Here is a 19981-nt window from a genome sequence, read left to right on the forward strand (position 1 = left end):
CCCCTTTAATTTTGGCATCACGCTCCCGCCTCGCAGGACGCACGCGGGCGGCACCTGGGTAAAGGGCAGGCCCGTCATCGTCAGGAAGAGACTGGGCTGGGCCCCCCCCACCGAAATCTCCTCTGCTACATCGGGTCCTGAGAACGTGTGTTCAGCAGAAACCTAGGCAGGTACTCTTGCTCCTTGTTTCTTGCCATTGAGTGAACTGCTGCACATCACTACAGTTTTACCATTTGAATCTTGGCGAGGTTATTTTCATCTGCGCGCTGACACAAGGCCACTGTAGATCGTCCTTGTTGCGTTTGTTTTATTAGTTTTAGACATTGGCTAGAGGCGTCCTAGAGTAGTATCAGTTGAACCTCTGAGTGTATAGTAATTAGTTAAAAATGGGTAAGAGGAAGCAACTTAGTGCAAAAGTTATATATCTTCCCAAAAAGATAATTCCTCAATACTAAAATTTATCTCAGGAGCAATGGACGCTATCGACAAACAGATTACTAACGTCAAGGAAAGGATATCAACTCAGAAGGGCCCGTTGGGATTTTCATCTAATCACAATATCCACCCACCGCTAGTATTAGCCTCTCCAACACAGATAAAGTTGTTGGAAAGTGGGGATCAAAGAAAAGGCCCAAATGGATGCATCCACTATCTAAATGAGTCTATCTCAGAGGCTGATAACTATCCACCTCCACCCAAACGTACAAGGAAACCTAAAGTAGAGCATCCAGCCAAGAGCCACTTGTCATTAGTAGACATGGCACCGTTGGAATTCAACCCATGGAACAAACTTAAATTAATCTCAACAATATAAAATCCTGTCAGGACTCTACTCAAACTATAGTTAGAGCAAAAACTAACACCTTAGACACCATTATCGCCCTGGAACATCTAGTTAAGATGTCCTTTGAGTCATTGACAAAGCGTCTAATGCAAGTGGAGGAAAACGGGGACTCAATTTAGTGAAGGCTTGGTCTTTAGGCCAAACTCCTATAATCCCTCAACATTGTGGCGATATAGATCCAAATCGGAACTTACATCTCCCTAAAGAGCGACAACACCCACCAATCACTCCCCGGGTTAATCAATGTCATGTAGAACCCTGTACATTTCCAACTAGCACCAGAAGTTCTCAACAATCAAATGTGAATATAAATGGCTCGGAATCACAGAACAGACTGAAATCTTCCTTGGATATATTACTAACACCAAGAGATACACTGGACCACCCTCCTGCTGTAACTCCTCATGTAGTACTTCTTGCAAATGTTCACACCTTACCCATGGATAACAGGGAAACATGGACGGCCCTGTGAAACAAATCCTTAAACTGGATAGGGACCTGGATGAAACCTGGTATGATAGAAATACTTTTTGAAGATATTAAAATGGTCAGGAGGGTTAAATGGGTGGGCAAGAGCGAGAAAACACTAAGAGGTGACTATGTGGTACTTTCGTTTAATACCCCAAAACTGGTCGAGGACATTTTGAGAAACTTAAGCCCGTGACAGACCTCTGACCATGGCATTTCACTGCTCCACCTGGGCTTTTTTTATAATTTTAATAGGAGGCATGACCAACTTCATATAGATCCGTCAAATCAACAAAGTAGACTCGAAAGAAATTATATGGTCCCTACTATGGATAGATTTCATCCCCTCTCTTTGGAGGAAGTTGATTGACTGAGAATAGATCAGGCTGCGGGCAGGATGAGATCTACATTGATGAGTACCGCTCCTGATCTATTGAAGGGCGATGACAGCCTGGTGGGGAGCAAAGGAGACGAAATGACAGTAAAGGAAAAAAAAGCCCGACAGGATTTCATTGACGAAACATCAGCATGCGGAGCTCCCGCCCATCTGGCCACTCCCATACCAACATCCACTCTCCACATAGAGATTAATATCTCCACTCTAACAAGGAAAGAAGGGCAACGCTATCCTCCGGGTTTGGGCCCAATTACATTGGGAGACAAACTCCTATTCTGGAACGTGGCAGGTCTGCGTAACAAAGTTGAGAACGAGGACTGGTTAGATTTCATTAGATCCTTTTCCTGTATGTGTTTACAGGAGACGTGGACCGTAGATCTCATTCATATAAATGGTTTCAGGACATTTCATACCCCCACAATCCCTTGCCTATGGAGCAGGGCGAAAGGTGGACTGTGTACATTTATTTCGAATAAGTATGATTCAATAAAGGTGACTAGCCTAATTTCTAACATGTTTTACCAATTGATACTATGTGAACTAAAAAATGGAGCGCACCTAGTGATTATCAATTTCTATAATAACGCCCCCTTACAAAAAATCTCACATACACTTAGGCAACTGCAGGACGATCTGGATTGCGCATGTAATTCCTCACATAAAGAGACTTTTATCGTGCGGGGGGCGATTTTAACATCCGCCTGTGCTCCCAAACAGATGAGAAAGTTTGTTCCCTTGGTGTAGGTGAAAACGACGATCTATTTCATTTCACTCACAATTATTACGGCAATTTGTTGAATGATTTATTATTCAAATTTGATCTCTTTTTCTGTAATGGGTTTAAATGATAGTAATCCACAGCTTAAACCTACCTTCAACGGTAGATGTGCAAATACCATAATTGATTTTATACTAATATCTAACAATCTCGTTTTTTGCACATCTGGGTACAAAATCCATGACATTGCGTTCAGCGATCACTACCCTCAAAGCTTATGCCCTGCATTGCCTCAAGCCATAAACAAACACAATAGAGTAGTAGATAAGGTATCGAACATTGAATTGGGCTCAAGCAATGGTTAATTTATTTGTTGGTCACAGATTGAACCAATAGGTTTTATGGAACAACTGTTGAGTGGTTATCCTAATGAGATTGAAACCTGCCTCTCAGACAACATTAGCCCACAGGAGTGTATTAAAGCATTTACAATAATCACCATGGGAATCAAACAGTCTCTCACAGTAAGCACAGGCAAATCTAGACCTTGGGGAAACAAAGGTTGGTTTGATACTGAATGTACACAGGCCCACAAGAGACTCAAACAGCATCTACATAGACAAAACCCTGACAAGCACGAGACCACCACTCTTAGACATGAGTATAAAACGGCCATAAAAAAACAGTAAAAAATATATAAAAGATGAGGCGTGGCATACCTTCTATAATGCAAGCCTCCAGAACAATAGTGCCAAATTTTGGAAGATAGTGAACTCCCCTCTCCTGGGTGATGGACTGTCACCAGGTATTGAAATAGCCATCACGGAAGAGAAGTGGGTTACCTATTTTTCCAAAATATACTCTTCAAAAAATGTAGTCCCAGATACAAATGTCCATAGAGTGGACTTTCAGCCTATTACTCCACCATTCAGTTTAAATGAGGTCATTGATGCCATCAACGCCAACAAGAGTGGGAAAGCACCAGGCCCAGATGGAGTACCAATTGATATCCATAAGACTAATGTTTCATTTTGGAGCCCTTTATTGACACAGGTCTTATGAGCCTGTTGTGCCACAGCCTTTAACCCGACCTGGGCAGAGTACATTATTGTCCCAATATTTAAAAAAGGCGACCGTCAAAATCTAGCATGTTATAGGCCAATTTCACTGCTCGACACCCTTGCAAAGATTGCAGGACGCATTGTCCTAAATAGGTTGCAGGAATGGACAGAAGCTAATAACACACTAACGGACGTACAGTACGGCTTCAGGGCTGGGATAGGGACTGTGGAACAGGCCCTGAACATAGATATTTTGATTGGTAAATACACGAAGGCTAAGACAGGAGCTCTACACCTTGTATTTGTAGACTTGACCTCGGCGTTTGACTGTGTAATTCATAGCAAACTTTGGCCCATTTTGCTGCATATGGGGGTAGACAATACAATAGTCCACTTTATTAGGGAACTATATTCTGGAGCTAAAGCTAGGGTGTGTTACGGGTCTCAGGGGGAATGCACCTTCTTTCCTGTAAAGCAGGGGGTACATCAAGGCTGTGTTCTAGCTCCCCTATTGTTCTCCCTGTACATTAATAAACTGGAGGCTGTTCTATCTACTGCTTGTAGAGATCTTCCACAAGTCGGCACCCGAAAGATTCCAGCACTTATGTATGCGGATAATGCTGTTTTGATGGCACGTACCCCAGTAGCTTTGCAGCGACTACTGGTGACCTTTGACAACTATATGGAAGACTTAGGCCTTAAAATCAATCATTCTAAAACCTTTATGATGACCTGTGGTATAGAATCTGCAAAAACAAAAAACATGTCATTCTAAAGGGTGTCAAATTAGATGTTATAGAAACTTTTTCATACCTCGGAATTATGTTTGATAACAAAGGTACCTGGTTGCAAGCCATTAGGTCTAGGAAATTACTCTTTACAAAAACTATTATGGCTGTAAAAAAGTTCTCTAAAAAGATCGGTAGGGCCACACCCAAAGACATGATGACAATTTATAATGCAAAATGTGTCTCTGTTGCACTGTATGGGGCAGGCTTATGGGGATATAGGAAATGTAACGCCCTACAGCTAGCTGAAAATTATTTTTTAAAGTCCATCCTAAGTGTGCCAAAATCTACCTCAACCTTGGCGTGCCATTCAGAAATGGGGGTAACATACATTACTGATCTCATAAGTATGCAACCAATTTTACTTTGGCATAAAGTATGGACTTCTGAATGTGCTAGTTTGAATGGGCCATTATAGAAGATGTTCAATCACTAAGTCATTTGTGGCAAATTCCATGGCTGGATTACATAAAGAATTTTTTTACGGACTTGGGCCATTCTGAGTTTTACTTTACACCAGAAAAAGTGGAAACACTTTCTAGGAAAAACCTGAAAAACATTTGCGTCACCCACCTGGCTGACCTGAGGTGGGCAATTGAGTCAAAGAAATCTAGTGTAAGGAGGAATCTTCTGTTGCAGCAATCAGATGGCATGGAACCATATTTAAAATATGTATTGAACCTAAGGCATCAATATGTCCTCACACGTCTAAGACTAGAGACATTTCATCAACTTGTCAGTTTTCCACAACGACTGGAGTTCAGTTTTAGAAAAATTTCCTTGTGACTCAGTGTCAGTCCAAAGCACAATGCATATAGTTTTTTTCTGCACATTTTACTCTGATTTAAGGAAAGTGTTTGTGATTCCACTCTTAAAATTTTAAACAGTGCTGTCCTGCCCTTATTTATTTGTTGTCGCTCCCATCAATCAAAATCTGTAATGGTCTAGCTGTATATCTGTGTGCAGTAATGAAGGCCAGATTACACCTCTAGGCAAAATTGAGGAGGCCTTCTATTTTAAAATGTTTTTAGCTAGGATAACAGTTTCTCGTTCTCCAAATACTTGTTCTTATTGATCTTATACAGTCTTTTAGAAGAATAACTGGATTTAGTTTTTGTAGTTAATTTTATCACATGGTATTAATTGTTGCATGTTTTGATCTATTTTATCTTATTTATACTATGTGGATGTCGATTGGTGTTATCCTGTGTATTTTATTTGCTTTTATGATTGTGAGATACAATTGAATAAAGTATTTTTGATGAATATTAGCATAATGGTGTTATCACTCCTTGTACTACTGTGATACAATATGTGGGGTCAATATGTGTGGTTTTTCATTGATCATTTCTTGCATTTGCTTGTTTGGTTTTTCTTATGTATTTTGTTGTAAGTAAGATAACAGGTTCAAACCCCATTCATTATACCATGAAGGTATGGTGTTTTTTTCACCTTTCAACAAAATTCACATTATAGTTTTCTAAATGTGTGTAAATTTTCACTGCATATATATTTTACTAGGAATGTTCAACTTATAATTGTCCAAGTGTTGGTATTTTAATAAAAATTTCAACTTACAATTGCCTAAGGTTTGGCAACGTCAAATTGAAAGGACTATAGCTACCAGGATGCCTTGTTTTTGTATCTAGAAAATGTGTTTGATGTTGGTCCTTCTCTCTTTACTTCCATATTTCCACATATGTCAAATTGTCAGGCCTTTCTCAAATCACATTTTATGCAATGAATAAAAAGTGGGTTAGTCCATGTAATTTTATATGTTGTCACTTTCTTGTCATTTCATTGAAGTGATTTAACTGGTTTCACAACTCAAGGTGTGTTGACTTAAAATTTTTAAATCATATTATGTTGTATGTAGACTATAAGTAGTAATAATAATAACTATACTTAGCAAAGGTCATATGATGGCCAATGCCATTAATCCACATACGTTGTAAAATAGTCTGACAGGCCATGGAATTGTTAACTTGGTGTTTCTGCTTGCCTTTTTTGATGTTTGCATGTGTGTAATTTATAATGTTTGGGTAATTACCAAAAACACTGAAAGGTCTGAACATACTATTAATACCAATTTATTAATTTCATTTTGCTTCATTGGTAGCTCAAAACACATTTGATGCATAATCCAGACTTTAACAATTTTGTTCTGTGATTTATATTAGGTCCTACAGCCAGGGTATGTTGTCAGCCATCTGCCACTGAGGATACCTCAACTCCAGACCAGGATCAAGTCTTCAGTGAGGAGTCTACTCCTGCAAGTCCGGCCGATGTGGAGCAGCCTGGTTCATCTTGTCTATCTGGGGCAGACTCCTCCAGTGAGTCTCACTCAGTCCACACAGAGACCACCCACCCCAGCTGTTACAATACCACCGCCAATGAACACCTCCACTTCCTTTGTCCAAAGGAACATCACCCCAAAGCTGTGCCCCCTAGTCCTGGCTGCTGCTAAACCAATACCACCACCACCTAGCTACAAACTAAATCCAAGGTATTTCACTTCTTCATTTTCAAACTGACACTTTTCCGGTTCACAAAATAAGTTATGTTGATGAGGCCTAGACAGAGCCATAACTAGATGCTCAGGAAGGCCTTAGACTGTATCAGAATATCATACAGGTAGAAAAGGGCAAACAATTTCAGAGAATACTGAATCCATGAAGGGCTGAAAAGTAGCACAGGAGCTGTGCAATTCAAACAGCAGTGCATGACATTCATAATGCCCAAAAGAGGTGCCGAAAGCCAGCCTCCACTGGTCATCTCCTTAGATTTTGAAATAGGTGATACACTCCTCATAAATATTATGTCGTAAAGATTTGAGCTCAATGAACAGATTCCAAAATGTCTTTGATTAAGGGCAGATGATCTTTACGCTCAAATGAAATCATAATCAATTTTCTCTAATCAATGCAAGGTCCTACAAGGTCTTACATCTTGACCTTTGTCCAGTACATAATGTACCTCAGCAGGTGATGAAGATGGATAAAGCATCCCATTTTGCAGATTCTCTTCTAGATAAGTTCTTAGAAATCGTGTTATTGGTTGAGGGGGTGTTAGCCTCCCCACAATTCTTGTCAAGGTGAACCTCTAAAGTCTCTAAATTAACCTTTGCTTAACCCTCTGGTAGCTTGGCACAAAAGTAGTCAGGCGTAAGTTAGAATCAATGTGTAAAGTAATTATGCAGTACACAAAGAGTAATAACATGAAAACACAAGACAAGAAAAATCCCATACCAATTTCGAAAAATAGATTATGACTTAATAAACAATTTGAGACTGAAATAATAAAAATCCAGTCAATAGTAGTGAACTGGAGATATTGAATGTTAACATTTAGCTAAAAATAGCACCAACAGTCACAAAGCCCCAACTAATGGGCATATGGTTGGGCTGGGGTGGGACTAAGTCACTAGTTCAGGCCGACTGCATTGGAACGCAGGCCGGGCACAGGACCAGGTTTGGTCCCCTGAGATTTCTACTTCTTTGGTGTGAGGTCTACATTACATTGCTTTGCGAGGGTATGGGTCATCCAGTTTTGGTTCTGAGGAAGTTGTACAGCAAGACAGGAAATGGCCCAAAACCTAACATGGACACATCACATTATTCCAACGAAAACTAGCCTTTTTTTCCAGTGTGGGTAACTTATGTTTTACAACCCTAGCTCAGCCGACACATAGGGAACCCTAGCCAACCTGTACATTTTTAAAAGCTAGACAGCTAGAGGCATCCAGGGTGGGCTGACGTGTGTGTGTCACACCACATTGTTTTTACCCAGAATTCCTTGCAAACCTCAACCATTGACTAAAAAAACAAATTTTCCTCACATTTCTGTGATGGAAAATTCTGAAATCTGTCAGGAGCCACAAACGTCCTTCCACCTGGCATTCCTCCAAGTCTCCCGATAAAAATGGTACCTCCTTTGTGTGGTTAGACCTAGAGCCTGCAACAAAAAACTTCCCAAAACACAACATGGATGCATCATATTTTCCCACCTAAAACAGGTCACTTTTTTTCCAGTGTGGGTATCTCTAGATTTTGCACCCTAGCTCAGCCAGCACCTAGGGAAACCTAGCCAACCTGTACATTTTTTAAACCTAGGTGTATCCAGAGTGGGCTGACTTGCGTGGCTCACATCACTTTTTTACCCAGAATCCATTGCAAACTTCAAACGTTGACCAAAAAAACACATTTTCCTTACATTACTGTGATCAAAATTTCTGTAATCTGTGAGATGCTACAAACTTCCTTCCACACGGTATTCCCCTAGGTTTCCTGATAAAAATTGTAACTCACTTGTGTGGGTAGACCAAGTGCCTGAAACAGGAAATGACAAAAAAGCACAACATGGATGCATCACATTTCTCCACTGAAAACTGGTCATTATTTTCCAATGTGGGTAGCTCAAGATTTTGGACCCTAGGGAAATATAGCCAACCTGTGCAGTTTTTAAAATTAGACACCTAGGGGTATCCAGAGTGGGCTTGCATGGTTCCCACCACATTTATGTACCCAGAATCTCTTGAAAACCTCAAACTTTAACTAAAAAACACATTATCCTCATATTTCTGTGATGGAAAGTTCTGGAACCTGCAGGCAGTCACAAATGTCAAACCACCCAACATTCCCCCAGGTCTCCTAATAAAAATGGTACCTCACTTGTGTGGGTGGGCCAAGTGCCCATGTCAGAGAGGGGCCCATAATGTATTGTGGTTACTATGATAACAATGTTGAATGTACTAATTAATCTTGAGATCACCACCCATGAAGGGAAGCTTATCAAATCCAGGAATTTCTGAAAAGTATACATCAAGGGGAGTTCAGGGAAGTATTAATTGTGTGGATCCCCCAAATTCTTCTTTCCCAGAATAACCTTTGAAGGTGAAACATTGAATCAAAACACTATTTTTCCTTTTATTTCTACAGGAATATGCAGGGGTTCGGAGATCCACAAATGTTCTACCACCCAGGGTTCCTCAACTTATCCTGATAAAAACACTACCCCACTGGTGTACCTTGGCCTAGTGCCCATGACAGGAATGGATCATACAAGGGTCAACGGTAGTCCTTGCATGAGGACTACTACTGGCCCTGAGGTGATCCACTTCTGCTATTGGCTAAAACCATCTTTCTTAAATACTTTACTATGTAGAAGGCAGATATATTGTTCACAAACTGTTGGTGGGTGTATGTTTGTGAGTGATGTGTGCAACAACAAATATCATCGGTCACCTTACCTTGTCTTCTCCTCTGATCAACAGGTTCACCAAAAATAGTAAAAAATGACACTGTAGTACTTCACCTTGTAACATACCCCTCATCACAGTCTTTAGTGCTGGTGGCACCCAGTGCGCCAATCAATTTTGCCACCTCTCCCCACTGCCTTGACCTCCTACTTGGATTCCTTCACTACCCAGAAAAAGTGCCCCTAATCTCGCCATAGCCCCTCTCTCATATAGATTGCATTTGTTTTAAAGTGCTAGTAACACTTGGCCCTATTAACACAATAGCTACCTTAAGCTTTGTAACTATGTATTCTCTGTTGAAGATGAGTTTATCTCCTACTTGGCTTTGTGTACTAGTGGAAAAATAACAAACAGGCATTAACATTCTGTGGTTCTATTCTTAGCATCTCATATAATCCTTACTAAGAACTGTTAATACTTTACACATGATCATAAACACATAGCAATTTTGAGATTTAGTCCTGTTCTGCCACAGGCGAAAGCCTCAAGTATAAATGCTACAGTCTTTACAGTCCTAGAAATGTTTCAAAATACTTCTCCATATTCCAAAATGCATTCCAATAAACTCCAAAAGAAACAATTATGTTCTGCAAAAGGAATTCATTACTCCACAAATAAAGGTTCTGGCTACAGTGTTGTATAAAGATTTCCTAACTTAGATACAATGAAATATCAGGAAAATTGTAAGGAGGTTTACTGTCTCTCCCAATCATACTGTAATTTTAGGAATTCCTTCGTTGATGAGGCAAAATCCTTATGCTAAATGGTAAACTTGCACCATATCTTTCTCTTCAAAGTTGTGTTTGGACCATTGTTATGCCTCTAGAACTTATTGGCCATTGTTAGATGAATTGGGAAATGATGCTTCTAAGATGATAGTAGCTAACTTGTTTCTGTGCTTCTGTAATACCATGGTTTACTCCAGTTTTCTTTAATCCTAAATCCTATGTACTTCCCCCACATCAGGAGTATAGTTCTGTTGTTTTAACTGGTTCTGTGCCTTGGATGAGGTCACCTCGTCCAAGGCTACAGTTCCCCTGTGCCTTGGACGAGGTCACCTCGTCCAAGGCACAGGGGAACTTGGGGGAGCGATAGTGCGCCCCCCCGTGCAGCCCCCTCCCCCCCAAGGCGGGGATGGAAGGGGAAGACCTTCCCCTTCCACCCCCAACCACCCCACCACGAGCCCCCCCCCAGTGACGTCAGCGCGCGAGCGCGTGCTGATTTGTCACAGGGGCCTCCCCCATCAAAGCATTTCTCTTTCAATCACTGGGGGAGGCCCGGAGGGGCTTCAAAGGGAAGGAAATGTATTTCCTTCCCTTTCAAGTCTCTCCCAGGGTTTCAAAAGCCGGATTGCTTGCAATCCGGCTTTTGAAACCGCACTAGACACCAGGGATTTTTTTTTTCTTTTAGAAAGTGACATAAGGGAGCGACCCCTTGGGCAAGGGTCGCTCCCAGGGAGGGCATTTTTCAGGAAGGCCTTTTCTGCCCCCCCTGGGGGCAGAAACCTCTAGGCACCAGGGATCATTTTTTTTGTTTTTTTTTTGATGTTTTTTGTTTTTTTTAGGTGGGGAGCGACCCCTCAGGCAAGGGTCGCTCCCCTAGGGGGCAACTTATAATTAGACCATTTCTGCCCCCCTTGGGGGCAGATTGGCCTATTTTGATGAGGCCAATCTGCCCCTAAGGGGGGCAGAAACCACTAGACACCAGGGAGTTTTTTCTTTGCGTGAATTTTACACAAGGGGAGCGACCCCTTAGGCAAGGGTCGCTCCTTGGGGGGGCAAATTTATTTTAGGCCATTTCTGCCCCCCCGGGGGCAGATCGGCCTATTATTAGGCCGATATGCCCCCAGAGGGGACATAAACCTCTAGGCACCAGGGCAATTTTTTTTTTTTTTTTTTTTTTTTTTGTTTGTTTGTTTTTTTAGAGATGGGGAGCGACCCATTAGGCAAGGTTCGCTCTCCTGGGTGGCAAATTGTATTTAGACCATTTCTGCGCTCCTTGGGGGCAGATTGGTCGATTTTAGGTCAATCTGCCCCCAAGAGGGCAGAAACCACTGGGCACCGAGGATTTGTTTTTTGGCGCCAATGTCACGCAGGGGGAGCGACCCCGTAGGCAAGGGTCGCTCCCGGGGGGGGGTGCTGGGGGGGGCAGAAACCTCTAGGCGCCAGGACAAAATTTGTTGGGTGTTTTTTTGTTGTTTTTTTTAGAGATGGGGAGCGACCCATCAGGCAAGGGTCACTCCCCTGGGGGGCAAATTGTATTTAGACCATTTCTTCCCCCCTTTGGGGCAGATTGGTCGATTTTAGGTCAATCTGCCCCCAAGGGGGCAGAAACCACTAGGCACCAGGGATTTGTTTTTTGGTGCCAATGTCACGCAGGGGGAGTGACCCCGTAGGCAAGGGTCGCTCCCGGGTGGGGGGGGGGGCAAATTTATTTTGGGGCATTTCTGCCCCCCCCGGGGGCAGATCGGCCTATTATTAGGCTGATCTGCCCCCAGGAGGGGCAGAAACCTCTAGGCGCCAGGGCAAATTTTTTTGGGTGGTTTTTTTTTTTGTTTGTTTGTTTTTTTAGAGATGGGGAGCGACCCATCAGGCAAGGGTCGCTCCCCTGGGGGGCAAATTGTATTTAGACCATTTCTTCCCCCCTTGGGGGCAGATTGGTTGATTTTAGGTCAATCTGCCCCCAAGGTGGCAGAAACCACTAGGCACCGGGGATTTCTTTTTTGGCGCCAATGTCACGCAGGGGGAGTGACCCCGTAGGCAAGGGTCGCTCCCGGGAGGTGGGGGTGAGGGTTGGGGGGGCAGAAACCTCTAGGCGCCAGGGCAATTGTTTTTTTTGTGTTTTTTTTTTTCTTTATTTTTTTAGAGATGGGTAGCGACACATCAGGCAAGGGTCGCTCCCCTGGGGGGCAAATTGTATTTAAACCATTTCGGCCCCCCTTGGGGGCAGATTGGTCGATTTTAGGTCAATCTGCCCCCAAGGGGGCAGAAACCACTAGGCACCGGGGATTTGTTCTTTGGCGCCAATGTCACGCAGGGGGAGCGACCCCGTAGGCAACGGTCACTCCCGGGCAGGGGGGGTTTGGGGGGGTGGGGGGTCAAATTTATTTTAGGCCATTTCTGCCCCCCCGGGGGCAGAAACCTCTAGGCGCCAGGGCAATTCTTTTTTTTGTGTTTTTTTTTAATTTTTTTTTAGAGATGGGTAGCGGCACATCAGGCAAGGGTCGCTGCCCTGGGGGCAAATTGCATTTAGACCATTTCTGCCCCCTTGGGGGCAGATTGGTCGATTTTAGGTCGACCACTAGGCACCAGGGATTTGTTTTTTGGCGCCAATGTCACGCAGGGGGAGCGACCCCGTAGGCAAGGGTCACTCCCGGGCAGGGGGGATTTGGGGGGGTGGGGGGTCAAATTTATTTTAGGGCATTTCTGCCCCCCCTGGGGCCGGCTGAGCTAGAGGCCAAAATCCACAGGTAGGCACTTTGCAAAAAACTCCTCTGTTTTCTGTGAAAAAATATGTTGTGTCCACGTTGTGTTTTGGGCCATTTCCTTTCGTGGGCGCTAGGCCTACCCACAGAAGTGAGGTACCATTTTTATCGAGAGACTTAGGGGAACGCTGGGTGAAAGGAAATTTGTGGCTCCTCTCAGATTCCAGAACTTTCTGTCACCGAAATGAGAGGAAAAAGTGTTTTTTTGGCCAATATTTGATGTTTGCAAAGGATTCTGGGTAACATAACCTGGTCAGATCCCCGCAAGTCACCCCATCTTGGATTCCCCTGGGTTTCTAGTTTTAAAAAATGCACTGGTTTGCTAGGTTTCCCCAGGTGCCGGCTGAGCTAGAGGACAAAATCTACAGGTAGGCACTTTGCAAAAAACACCTCTGTTTTCTTTCAAAAAATTGGATGTGTCCACGTTGCGCTTTCGGGCATTTCCTGTCGCGGGCGCTAGGCCTACCCACACAAGTGAGGTATCATTTTTATCGGGAGACTTGGGGGAATGCTGGGTGGAAGGAAATTTGTGGCTCCTCCCAGATTCCAGAACTTTCTGCCACAGAAATGTGAGGAACATGTGTTTTTTTAGCCAAATTTTGAGGTTTGCAAAGGATTCTGGGTAACAGAACCTGGTCAGAGCCCCACAAGTCACCCCATCTTGGATTCCCCTAGGTCTCTAGTTTTCGGAAAGGCACAGGTTTGGTAGGTTTCCCTAGGTGCCGGCTGAGCTAGAGGCCAAAATCTACAGGTAGGCACTTTGCAAAAAACACCTCTGTTTTCTTTAAAAAAATTGGATGTGTCCACGTTGCGCTTTGGGGCGTTTCCTGTCGCGGGCGCTAGGCCTACCCACACAAGTGAGGTATCATTTTTATCGGGAGACTTGGGGGAACGCTGGGTGGAAGGAAATTTGTGGCTCCTCTCAGATTCCAGAACTCTCTGCCTCAGAAATGTGAGGAACATGTGTTTTTTTAGCCAAATTTTGAGGTTTGCAAAGGATTCTGGGTAACAGAACCTGGTCAGAGCCCCACAAGTCACCCCATCCTGGATTCCCCTAGGTCTCTAGTTTTCAGAAATGCACAGGTTTGGTAGGTTTCCCTAGGTGTCGGCTGAGCTAGAGGCCAAAATCTACAGGTAGGCACTTTGCAAAAAACACCTCTGTTTTCTTTAAAAAAATTGGATGTGTCCACGTTGCGCTTTGGGGCATTTCCTGTCGTGGGCGCTAGGCCTACCCACACAAGTGAGGTATCATTTTTATCGGGAGACTTGGGGGAACGCTGGGTGGAAGGAAATTTGTGGCTCCTCTCAGATTCCAGAACTTTCTGCCACAGAAATGTGAGAAACATGTGTTTTTTTAACCACATTTTGAGGTTTGCAAAGGATTCTGGGTAACAGAATCTGGTCAGAGCCCCACAAGTCAGCCCATCTTGGATTCCCCTAGGTCTCTAGTTTTCAAAAATGCACAGGTTTGGTAGGTTTCCCTAGGTGCCGGCTGAGTTAGAGGCCAAAATCTACAGGTAGGCACTTTGCAAAAAACACCTCTGTTTGCTTTAAAAAAATTGGATGTGTCCACGTTGCGCTTTGGGGCATTTCCTGTCCCGGGTGCTAGGCCTACCCACACAAGTGAGGTATCATTCTTATCGGGAGACTTGGGGGAACGCTGGGTGGAAGGAAATTTGTGGCTCCTCTCAGATTCCAGAACTTTCTGCCACAGAAATGTGAGGAACATGTGTTTTTTTAGCCAAATGTTGAGGTTTGCAAAGGATTCTGGGTAACAGAACCTGGTCAGAGCCCCACAAGTCACCCCATCTTGGATTCCCCTAGGTCTCTAGTTTTCAGAAAGGCACAGGTTTGGTAGGTTTCCCTAGGTGCCGGCTGAGCTAGAGGCCAAAATCTACAGGTAGGCACTTTGCATAAAACACCTCTGTTTTCTTTCAAAAAATTGGATGTGTCCACGTTGCGCTTGGGGGCATTTCCTGTTGCGTGCGCTAGGCCTACCCACACAAGTGAGGTATCATTCTTATCGGGAGACTTGGGGGAACGCTGGGTGGAAGGACATTTGTGGCTCCTCTCAGATTCCAGAACTTTCTGCCACAGAAATGTGAGGAACATGTGTTTTTTTAGCCAAATTTTAAGGTTTGCAAAGGATTATGGGTAACAGAACCTGGTCAGAGCCCCACAAGTCACTCCATCTTGGATTCCCCTAGGTCTCTAGTTTTCAGAAATGCACAGGTTTGGTAGGTTTCCCTAGGTGCCGGCTGAGCTAGAGGCCAAAATCTACAGGTAGGCACTTTGCAAAAAACACCTCTGTTTTCTTTCAAAAAATTGGATGTGTCCACGTTGCGCTTGGGGGCATTTCCTGTCGCGTGCGCTAGGCCTACCCACACAAGTGAGGTATCATTCTTATCGGGAGACTTGGGGGAACGCTGGGTGGAAGGACATTTGTGGCTCCTCTCAGATTCCAGAACTTTCTGCCACAGAAATGTGAGGAACATGTGTTTTTTTTAGCCAAATTTTAAGGTTTGCAAAGGATTATGGGTAACAGAACCTGGTCAGAGCCCCACAAGTCACTCCATCTTGGATTCCCCTAGGTCTCTAGTTTTCAGAAATGCACAGGTTTGGTAGGTTTCCCTAGGTGCCGGCTGAGCTAGAGGCCAAAATCTACAGGTAGGCACTTTGCAAAAAACACCTCTGTTTTCTTTCAAAAAATTGGATGTGTCCACGTTGCGCTTGGGGGCATTTCCTGTCGCGTGCGCTAGGCCTACCCACACAAGTGAGGTATCAGTTTTTATCAGGAGACTTGGGGGAACGCTGGGTTGAAGGAAATTTGTGGCTCCTCTCAGATTCCAGAACTTTCTGCCACAGAAATGTGAGGAACATGTGTTTTTTTTAGCCACATTTTGAGGTTTGCAAAGGATTCTGGGTAACAGAACCTGGTCAGAGCCTCACAAGTCAGCCCATCTTGGATTTCCCTAGGTCTCTAGTTTAAAAAAATGCACAGGTTTGGTAGGTTTCCCTAGGTGCCGGCAGAGCTAGAGGCCAAAATCTACAGGTAGGCACTTTGCAAAAAACACCTCTGTTTCCTTTAAAAAAAATGGGATGTGTCCACGTTGCGTTTTGGGGCATTTCCTGTCGCGGGCGCTAGGCCTACCCACACAAGTGAGGTATCATTTTTATCGGGAGACTTGGGGGAACATAGATTAGCAAAACAAGTGTTATTGCCCCTTGTCTTTCTCTACATTTTTTCCTTCCAAATATAGGAGAGTGTGTAAAAAAGACATCTATTTGAGAAATGCCCTGTAATTCACATGCTAGTATGGCCACCCCGGAATTCAGAGATGTGCAAATAACCACTGCTCCTCAACACCTTATCTTGTGCCCTTTTTGGAAATACAAAGGTTTTCTTGATAGCTATTGTTTACTCTTTATATTTCAGCAAATGAATTGCTGGAATATACCTGGTATAGAATGAAAACGCACTGCAGGGTGCAGCTCATTTATTGGCTCTGGGTACCTAGGGTTCTTGATGAACCTACAAGCCCTATATATCCCCGCAACCAGAGGAGTCCAGCAGATGTAACGGTATATTGCTTTCGATAATCTGACATTGCAGGGAAAGTTACAGAGTAAAACGTAGAGAAAAATTTATGTTTTTTTCACCTCAATTTCAATATTTTTCTTTTTCAGTTGTTATTTTCTGTAGGAAACTCTTGTAGGATCTACACAAATGGCCCCTTTCTGAATTCAGAATTTTGTCTACTTTTCAGAAATGTTTAGGTTTCTGGGATCCAGCATTGGTTTCATGCCCATTTCTGTCACTGACTGGAAGGAGGCTGAAAGCACAAAAAATGCAAAAATGGGCTATGTCCCAGTAAAATGCCAAAATTGTGTTGAAAAATTGGGTTTTCTGATTCACGTCTGCCTGTTCCTGAAAGCTGCGAAGCTGCTGAGTTTAGCACCGCAAACCCTTTGTTGATGCCATTTTCAGGGGAAAAACCACAAGCCTTCTTCTGCAGCCACTTTTTCCAATTTTTTAGAAAACAATTAGATTTTCACTGTATTTTGGCTAATTTCTTGGCCTCCTTCAGGGGAACCCACAAAGTCTGGGTACCTCTAGAATCCCTAGGATGTTGGAAAAAAAGGACACAAATTTGGCTTGGTTAGCTTAAGTGGACAAAAAGTTATGAGGGCCTAAGCGCAAACTGCCCCAAATAGGCAAAAAAATGCCTGGCACAGGAGGGGGAAAAGGCCTGGCAGCGAAGGGGTTAACTGAACTTTGGCCTGTTGTTTCAGGAGCTGTCTCAGGAGGTATGGGTTATGGCTTGAGGCTGGTCAGATGTGGAGAAGCAATACTCCAGACTCGTTTGCACCAAGTCCATCTCAAAAAAGAAAGGCTGGTGATCCCCATGTAGTATTGGAGGTGTTTGGTGTGAGACTTTGTGCATGTGGAGAATACACTGTGCAGTGGCGCCCAGATGGCAAACTACATTTTCCTTTGATATATAATTCATCCCCGAGCACTCCTCTAGATTCAGTTTACAATACATTTTAAAGTCCAAATATGATTGTATTTCAAGTCTTCTTTATTTGACTGTGGAAACTGTCTGTTCTAGCCAACATGTTTTGTAAAATAATGACTTCTTCAGGGCTAGAAAGCATACAATCCAAGAGCATCCATTCATTTATCACTTAATGCGCGAAGTTAGACATCAATATGTATTATATATATCCATTACGGCTTGTTTTGTTGCTCCTAGATGTTCAGAGAATCTGTCCCATAATTCTCTAATTTTACTGCTCACATATTTGTTCAAAGGCACCTATTAAAACAGATACCAGTAGTAGGAATGTTTTTGAGTTGCCACAGTTCTCTTAGTTGGATATATATAATTGATTTATACCTCATCCCCACATCTTTCCTTTGGCAGATACTACTAAGAATAATGAACCCTAATTTCTTCAAATGGCCTTACTGATAACTTATTAGGTGAGATAACAGTTTATCATCCTCCTAAATCTTACAAGTTCAGGTCACGTAAATATGAAACTTACACATGGGTTCTGTACAAAGTACACACAGTTTGCATACTTTTGCATACTTTTCAAATTCTAGCCCTTTTTGATTGCGTCTGAGACCTTACTATTATGTCACAGGAAAGTCACAATTGATAGATACAATGCATGTCAATTGCTTTGTCGTTACGACCTCTTGGACCCAAGTAAGTTCCCCTGTTCTTAGCCTAATTTTATAATTCATATTTTACATGTTTTAGGTGCTTTGCTTTAGCTGTGTCATTTTATCACTTCTTTTCGCTTGCATTATATTATCCTAGGAATATATTGTACAAGTTTGCTTGTTTTAGTTAGCCTTACCTTGACATGTAATCAGTACATTCTGTTCAAGTCTAGGAACATAGCCCATGTGTCCTAGTGCTCTTGTTGCCCATTCAGGAGACAGCTTCTAACATCTAGATATCGCTCTACATCAGAGCTGTGCGTCTAACACAGTGAGGTGTTCTTAGTTAAATGATGCACTGACCCAGAAGGGGCAGAGGGGCATTGAGCCATGACCATCCTGGGATGATAGCTGTGTTTAAGTAAATACACAGCCCCAATGGTCATTGACACTAAATTAATTGGCTGGGGTGCTGTGGTACACATTAAAGTGCTGGTGTTGAAAAAATCTGTACTTCCTGTACAATATGACAGGAATTTCCCAACACCTGACAAAATCTGTAACTGGAAATCAATTCACTGGTGGACTGCACCACACACTGCAACAAAGAAATACTTTTTTTTAAAAAAAGGTTAAAACACATTAAATCAAATCCAAGTAGGGAATTACTCAGTCAGGTGGAAACTCAATACATTCAGCATATTACTATGACACAGCAATACCTGAAGACCTACATCTTAGATATATATATATATATATATATATATATATATATATATATATATATGGGAATGTTTAAGGTAAACGTTAATGAAAACTGCATTACAAATGAACATACAGGTCTTCATCTATATTGAGTCTCCTCAGGGCTTTAGTGTCCAACATAAGAATATACTGGGATTCTAACCTCCTAAATTGTTGTTTTCTGTTGCCCCCTCACCTACTTTTGGGAATATTATCAAGTACAAATTATCTAAATTCATTTTCATGCCCAGTGTGGGCTTCCTCAAAATGCCAGGCTACAGGATAGTTGAGATCCCTGTTCCTGATTGCTCTAATGTGTTGAAGGATACATAGATGGACTTTTAACATCGTACTCCCTACATAGAGCTTGCGACAGGGACATCTGAGAGCATAGATAGCAAACTCAGTTTTGTAATGCAGATTCTTGTTAATCCAGCTAAAACGGTCGAATATTGGTGAGGACACAGACAGTGTATTGACACCAAACTCACAAGCAATTTATTTATGGCATTTCCTAAACCCAGGGCGAGAGGCAAGCCAAGTATCCTCTCTAAGATATTCAGGGTTGATCACCACTAAATCCTGTCTCATAGACTTGGCTTTGCAGAACGTTACTAAGGGATTTTCAGATATTGCATCTCCTAACACTGGGTCATTTTTAATCAGAAGCCAAATTAAATTAAGGATAGCTCTTACTTGATTATGGAGTACACTATACCCTCTGATCATCTGCACTGATTGGTTATCTGTCTCGTCTTTCTGTCCTCTGCTAAACAGGAGCTTCTCTCTCAATTTTTGATTTGCTTTAAGTTTAGCTCCTGTATTCATTATGTCTTTATAGCCTCTCTCAGGAAATCTACAGGCTAGCTCATCCTGTGCAATCTGGAATTGCTCCTTATCACTACAGTTCCTATGAATACATACGTTTTCAGTGTACGGAATACTGTAAGCTGACTGTTCAGATCCTTTCCATATGTCAAAAACGTCATTGATGAATCATGTCCCTAAGATAATGTTGACTGCACTCTTACACTTATATTCAAC

This window comes from Pleurodeles waltl, chromosome 4_1, assembly GCF_031143425.1.
Source record: "Pleurodeles waltl isolate 20211129_DDA chromosome 4_1, aPleWal1.hap1.20221129, whole genome shotgun sequence".
NCBI lineage: Eukaryota > Metazoa > Chordata > Amphibia > Caudata > Salamandridae > Pleurodeles > Pleurodeles waltl.